Source organism: Bactrocera dorsalis, chromosome 6 (assembly GCF_023373825.1).
Source record: "Bactrocera dorsalis isolate Fly_Bdor chromosome 6, ASM2337382v1, whole genome shotgun sequence".
Lineage (NCBI taxonomy): Eukaryota > Metazoa > Arthropoda > Insecta > Diptera > Tephritidae > Bactrocera > Bactrocera dorsalis.
This window is the reverse complement of record NC_064308.1, coordinates 25008290-25016392: the sequence shown is the minus strand read 5'-3', so window position 1 is coordinate 25016392 and position 8103 is coordinate 25008290. Positions and strand designations below refer to the sequence as shown.

At 39.8% G+C, this 8103-nt stretch overlaps 1 long non-coding RNA gene across 3 annotated transcripts in view; it reads right to left on the bottom strand.

Annotated features, from left to right (window-relative positions):
* LOC125779607 (uncharacterized) overlaps positions 1-8103 on the bottom strand; it is a 128475-nt gene that overhangs the window by 21756 nt on the left and 98616 nt on the right. The window lies entirely within an intron of this gene.

Sequence of the window (8103 nt, the reverse complement as noted above, 5' to 3'; positions counted from 1 at the left end):
TTGGATTCTGAGCAATTTTTGGTCGTCAGTCAATTTGTGTGGAACAAACCGTGTACACACCTTTCGTAACGTTTGATCAAAATGCGATACATCGATGTTTTGAAGATGTTCAATTCCATTTCCATGAATTTCAGTGATTATTTCGGCTGATTTTTGATGAATTCACGCACAGTTTCGATGGAATTTCCGGTGATCACGGATTTTGATTGGCCCATATGTTGATCATCATTTATGTCCTGACGACCAGTTTGAAAACGTTGAAACCACTCGTGCACTCTGCTACGGGATAGGCAATCATCGCCATAAACTTGTTTAATCAATTGAAACGTTTGGGTAAAAGTTTTACCAATTTTAAAACAAAATTTAATGTTGGCTCTTTGTTCGAAGCTCATTTTCTCACCGATAACACAAACATAATGACACTTAAAACGCAATAACTTTACTTCCAATCAATGAAATGTCTTGAAATTCTCTCTGGATAATAGATAAAGATAGCAGATTCTAACTCACCAGTCGACATATAGATGGCGCCACCAGGAGATTCAAAAGGTTTACTTTAGAACGCACCTTGTACATTGTTTGTCATAGGCGTTTGAACTTGTGAGTAACCTGGCCGAAAAAAGCTAAGGATAGAATCACATTTATGTTGTGTGCGAGCGCAGATGGTTCGCATAAGATAAAATCATTGATAATTGGTAAATCCGCATTCCCCGTTGATTCAAAGGGTTTGAAAACCCATTGGGATCTTCTAAATTGCAAAAGGCTTGGATGAATTCAGATGACTTCGGGAGGTACAATCGTTATTGTCCAAGGTGGGTGGTGAAGAAATCGAAAATTGAAACGATGACCAAAATATGGAAGATGATGAAGATTTCGAAGTGTCTGACAATCAAGTTGAAGAACCAGTTAACGAGGAAGATATGCAACAACAGAAAGTGAGTTCTTCGGAGGCAGTTGATTGCATCAATACCTTGATAAAGTGGTATGAAAACAATAATAATGCAAATGAGATATCACGTCTTATTAATATACGCACGGCAATTGCCAGAAGCTATTACACAAGAGAAAAGAAACAAACAAGTCTCGACCACTTCTTTAAGCCATCCCTTACCTATTAATATGTACATCAGTATGTATGTATGTATGTATGTATAATGTGAAAGTACAAATTAAATCCAAGTTTCTGTTTTGTTATAAGTAAACGTGAGTCATGCTAATAAATTAAACGTATTATATCACCAAATTTATGTTTATTTCCGTGTTTTTTCCAAAGTTAATAATTCGGAAAAGTAAAACACTCTTGGGATATTTTGGTTAACTTATTCGCGATTCTACTGTATTTAAAAATATAATTTAATTTTTTGTAAAACGAGCTTTCAATCTATACGGACGTGTCTTGATGAGCTCCGTAAAAACTTTCTAAAAAAAATAAAAATAAAACAAAATAAGCAAATATTGAGAAAAGTGCATTAAGTGCAAGCGTTAGGCAATAACGCCGAAAGTTTTAATCAAAACATAAAAAAACACAAAACATTCCACCTTTTGCAAACAATAAAAATAGTAAAATAACAAATAAGTGCGCAACAAACAATAAATGAAATAAAAAACATGAGCGCAGCGCAGTTTCACCAACAAGGTCGCAGGCATTCTCTGAATGCCTACTTTAGCTTTGTCGAGCCTGCAAATTCAGCTCCTATGAAAAAACAAGGCAACGGTGAGAAGGATGAGTCATCACAGCGACCAATTGAGCAGCACCATAAGCAAAGCTTACAAAAGTTAAAAGCAGCAGAGAACGGCAGTCAACAACGGCCAGCAATAAACGTGATCACACCAACAACTAAGCAGGTACCAGCAAGCATGCAGGTAACGAAGAATAACACAACGCAAGTTAAGAACCTACCAATAAAAAAGGCCAGTCTGTACAAGCTGACATTGACCGCTACGTTAATATAAAAAGGAAATTAAGTCCTTCAAACTCAGCGGTCAATCCTAAAAAAATTCCAGGCGGCACACCAAATAAGAATAAAACGGAAGTCTTAAAAGGCAAAAGATTTGCCTTACTAAGCAATGCCTCAGGCGCCGATGCGTAGGGTACCACCACAGTTGTTAATGCCAAACCACCATATTTGCGCGAGCGTACCAGTAATACTCTTGTAGCTAAATTAAGTGAAATTATAGATACTAACAATTTTCAAATAGTGCCTTTGAAAAAAGACAATAAGATGAAACAAAAATTCAGTCCTTCACTGAAAAAAGTTTTATGGAAATTGTTTAATTTTTGTCAAATAAAAACAAAAACTGTTATTCGTATCAACTGAAGAGCTCTAAGGGACTAGTTGTTGTAATTAAGGGTATAGAGTCGCCATAGGCTCTAGTGAAGTCAAAGAGGCATTGGAAAGCATTGAAACCACACGTACTGGGGCTAACGTCTTATTAATCCGAAAGGGCGGCAGCTGTACTATACTATAATTAATAAGCATAATAATAATAGAGAGGATGGAGTCATGTGTAGAAGTTCGCGCAACTGAGGAAAGTTCTCTGATCGATATTCATTTGGGAGGGGCCAGAAACGATTCTTTTATATATGACTTAAGCAGCTCACGACTTCCGGTCTTTGACCAATTATCCTCTGGGTAGCCTAAGGACATCCGTTTGAAGGCGAGCTAAAATGAGAAGGGGAAACATCCCCGGCATAGGGTTGTGCGCTGGGTTTGGGACCCGCCACGTAAAAAAACACCCTCAATGAAAACGCGTAAACAGCCTCGGATGAGAAACCCCCCTCTTGATGACGACCATGGAAAACGAAATAAGGACTTCGAATTGAGGGCAAGCACCTGAAATGTCCAGTCCCTTAATTGGGAAGGTGCCGCTGCCCAACTGGTTGATGTCCTCGTAAACACAAAGGCTGACATCACCGCCGTCCAAGAAATGCGATAGACCGGACAAGGACAGAGACGAGTAGGTCCTTGTGGCATTTACTGCAGTGGCCATATAAAGGAGCATAAGTTTGATATGGGATTCGTGGTGGGAGAGAGACTCCGTCGCCGAGTACTATCATTCACTCCGGAGAATGAACGTCTAGCCACAATCCGCATCAAAGCGAGGTTATTCAACATATCGCTGATTTGCACCCACGCCCCGACGGAAGAAAAGGACGATGTGACCAAAGATGCCTTTTAAGAGTGCGTGGAACGCACTTATGAGAGATGCCCCCGCCACGATGTCAAAATCGTGCTTGGCGACTTTAACGCCAGGGTGGGCAAAGAAGGTATCTTTGACACTACGGTCGGTAAATTCAGCCGGTGCCCGAAATATGTTTATCTGTAGTACTAGATTCCAGCACAAGAAAATACATCAAGCTACCCGGCTGTCTCCGGATCGAAAAACCACCAACCAGATCGATCATGTTGTAATAGACGGAAGACACGTTTCCAGTGTTGTAAACGTGCGTACGCTCGGAGGTCTTAACATCGACTCGGACCACTCTCTTGTTGCAGCCAAGATTCGCACCCGCCTCTGTGCGGTAAAAAACACACGCCAACAAACACAAGGAAGGTTCGACGTCGAGAAGCTGCAATCACAACAGACAGCCGAACGATTTTCTACTCGGCTTGCACTCCTGCTCTCTGAGAGCACTCGTCAACAACTCGGTATAAGGGAACTGTGGGATGGCATTTCAAACTCCTTACGTACAGCTGCAACCGAAACCATTGGTTTTCGGAAAGTGCAAAAGAACAGCTGGTACGACGAGGAGTGCCATGTCGCAGCGGAGAGAAAACAGGCTGCCTACCTCGCAACTTTACGATCGACCACAACACCTGCGGAATGGGATAGATACCGAGAGTTGAAGAGGGAAGCGAGACGCATTTGTAGACAGAAATAGAAAGAGGCCGAAATGCGTGAGTACGAAGAGCTTGACAAGCTGGCCGACAGGGGTAATGCTCGAAAATTCTACGAAAAAATGCGGGAGGGTTTCAAGACCGGAGCATACTCTTGTAGAACCGCCAAAGGTGATCTAGTCACCGATGCCCAGAGCATACTTAAATTATGGAGGAAACACTTCCCCAGCTTGCTGAATGGCAGTGAACGTACAACGCCAGGAGAAGGCGAACCCGATTCCCCAATCGATGACGATGGAGCAGACGTTCCATTGTCCGACCATGAAGAAGTTCGAATAGCAATTACCTGCCTGAAGAACAACAAAGCGGCGGGGGCCGATGTATTGCCGGCGGAGCTATTCAAACACGGCGGCGAAGAACTGATAAGGAGCATGCATCAGCTTCTTTGTAAAATATGGTCGGATGTAAGCATGCCCAACGATTGGAATTTAAGTGTGCTATGCCCAATCCATAAAAAGGTAGACCCCACAATCTGCGCCAACTGCCGTGGGATAAGTCTCCTCAACATCGCGTATAAGGTTCTATCGAGCGTATTGAGTGAAAGATTAAAGCCCACCGTCAACAAACTGATTGGACCTTATCAGTGTGGCTTTAGACCTGGAAAATCAACAACCGACCAGATATTCACCAAGCGCCACCTATTCGCCGATTTCAAAGCTGCTTTCGACAGCACGAAAAGTAGCTGACTCTATGCCGCGATGTCTGAAGTTGGTATCCCCGCGAAACTAATACGGCTGTGTAAACTGACGTTGAGCAGCACCAAAAGCTCCGTCAGGATCGGGAAGGACCTCTCCGAGCCGTTCGATACCAAATGAGGTTTCAGACAAGGCGACTCCTTATCGTGTGACTTCTTCAATCTGCTGCTGGCGAAAATAATTCGAGCTGCAGGACTTACTCGAGCAGGTACAATCTTTTATAAGAGTGTACAGCTGCTGGCGTATGCCGATGATATTGATATCATCGACCTCAACACCCGCGCCGTTAGTTCTGCTTTCTCCAGGCTGGACAAGGAAGCAAAACGAATCGGTCTGGCAGTGAACGAGGGCGAGACGAAATATCTTCTGTCATCAAACAAACAGTACTCGCGGCTTGGCTCTCACGTCACTGTTGACAACTGTGAAGTGTGTTTAACGTAGGTTCCTACTGTCAAACAGCTTAAATCTACGATGCTCAGAAGCACAACGGATCAATACTCTGTGTGAGCAATGACTTAGAAATATTAATCGTAATTATTATCTTGGTATTCACCTATATAGAAGGCTCAGACCTTTTTTGTAGATCGGTAAATTTCCTATAAGAATAAGTGTTGATTCTCGCTTACCAATTATTTGTTTGTGTACATTAAAAATCCAAACAAAATAAACAAAATTTCCTGTGTTATTTATATGGGAAATCAAAAATGTCGATGAGGCATCTCTTAATATTAATATTAAGAGCTCAGGTCTTACCAGAATTTGTTTTTAGTCATGTCGGATAGATTTTCATGGTAACTAAGAAAAATAAAAATAAAAACTATTGCTGCTTTGGTGATACGTTGCTCCTTAGTACGCAAGCATATCTCCCATTTTAAGACGTGTTTGATCGCAGGAATGTATTAGCCAAAGGGTGTGGGTGATCTCGGAGTTTAGATATACAAGTGCATTTAATTCTGCTGCCTTATACTTCTTTCTTTGCCATAGAAATACCAAGGTCTTTACGGATATTTTCATTACGCATGTACCACGTGATTGTTCTACGCATTTTTGATTGGAATCAATATTAGTTGCACAGGTCGTACCCCACAGTTGAATGCCATACATCCAAATCGGCTTTATGACCGCCTTATATAAAAGCATTTTGCTGTCTAGGCTAAGTTTGCAGTTTTTATTTAAAAGCCAATTTAAATTTGAAGCTCTTATCGTCATGCAAGATATTTTACTAGATATATGCTTTCTCCACGTAAGTCTTCTATCTAGGTGATTACCAAGATAAGTTACTTCATTCGCTTGGGGTACTAAAATATTGTTTATTTTTACTGCCGAACACATTTTTGGTCTTACCGAAAACATATAACATTCTTACACTTTTGTTCATTCACATTTATACGCCAGTTGGCTAGCCATTCTTCGACAGACCTTAAGCGCTCGGCTAATATTCTTGATGCAATTATGTGGCATTTGTTACGTCTCACTAAAGCTATGTCATACGCAAAAGTTGATGTTAATACATTATTAGCTGTTGGAAGATCTGCTGTATATATCTTATATATAAAAATGAATCGCAAAATGTGTTGGTAAGCGCATAACTCTACAACGCCTGGACCAATGTGACCAATTCTTTTTTCTAAATGTTCGCTGAGGTTCAAAGATGGTTTTTACGGCAAGAAAAATTCGAATAATTGCCGGAAACCCCCTGAAAACAGCCCTTTTCTTTTTTCCTTACAAACGAATGAATGTTGGTTTATTAGTAACGCTAAGGGAACGACTGAACCAATCTTGATGAAATTTTCAGAGAATGTTCTGTGTGGATCGGGGAAGGTTTAGAAATAAAAAACTCTCTATGTTATTCGTGATGAAAAGCCGAAAAATTGGACAATTCCAAAAAGTTATTTTTTTCCATACAATTTTTTTTTTTTTAATTTTTTTTGTTTTGTTTTTCAATTATTTGAATCGTTTAAATTTGTCGTTTGCTTCAAAAAATTTCGAAAACTATTCAGTGAAAACGTTATGTGCATTGCACACAAAGTGATGAATTACAGATTGAAATTTGTTACGATACCACGAAGAGGTCGCGCTATTATCGGTCGGCGTTCTTTTTGGCATCAACATATATTAGCAGCCCAAGGCACATGACCGAGTACTCCCAGGATGCGATGACATACGTGCGGTATTATGGATTGCGGTCAATCAGCAAGCGATCGTCACGATGTCACAGCACGACTTTTCAAGCAACAGCTTCGATGGACTTTATCTTGAAGCAACGTATCGTATATATGGTGCTGTTAGATGCTAGATGTACTCTGTTGAGTGGCAAAAGAGAAGTTTGCCGCATGCACAAATTCTTCTCGTGTGAATGGTGGTTACACCAGATCAAATTGATGAAATCATTCAGTCATGCGGAAATTCCTGATGCAGAGAAAGATCCAATCCCACTTCGCTTTGTATGTCTAATAATAAATGCACGAAACACTACATATCCACTTGCTTTTCTTTCGAAATCGCAAACTGGAAATGATGGATATCTACTCTATTGTTGTAGCTCATCAGACGACCATACAACTTAGAGTAGTGAATGTTGACAACATATGGATCGTACTATATTCTAGACTGTTGTCTAATTCACATTCCAAACTCATATCAATGTATATGCATAGTATTACAGTTTGGTTTTCAGGATTTGTTTTTAGTCATGTCGGATGAGATTTTCATAGTAACTAAGAAAAATAAAAATAAAACTATTTTTGGTCCACCTTAATATATATATATATATATACTAGCTGACCCGGCGAACTTCGCCCCGCCCAATTTTTATTTTTTTTTTGGAAGTCATAGACTCGTATAACTTTACCACAAATAATATAAACTTCAAACAACGCATTTTCATTTAATGTTTTTAATGTTTGTAGCGCCATCTACTGTAACATACCGCACTCAATACCGCTCTTAGCGCCACCAACTGGTGGATAGCTATTTGCTAATAATAAACAAATAATTTGCAATAAATAAATAATGCGACTATAAGGAGAGTTATAAACTATCCTATCTTTCAAGTTGGACCAAACTGCCCACAGTGTTAAAAATTTCATTAAAATCGGTTCAGTAGTTTAAGAGTCCATCGCAAACAAACAATGTGACACGTGATTTTTATATATTAAGATAATAAGCGGCGTCTACGCCAGTAAAGAAGAAGATATAATATAAAAGTTGAGAATTCAACCGTTGAGACCTCATCTCCCGAGGTGTCTCACAAACGAAGTGCTCTTGCTGTGGACAGCATAACTTATTATTGGTTCATCTAGAATTAAAAAACACAAACACAACAAACTACTTTTTAAGCATCCCCCTCTATGGTTTTCATTTGCTGGGATCTTATTGCATAAATTTAGGGTGTGAGACACATACCACATTTGGTGGTGGTGTCTTTGTAATATATCACTTATTGCTCTTCTGATATTTGCGACTTTATCACTAGCTATCGTAAATATTTTGCGTAATAAATATTTGTT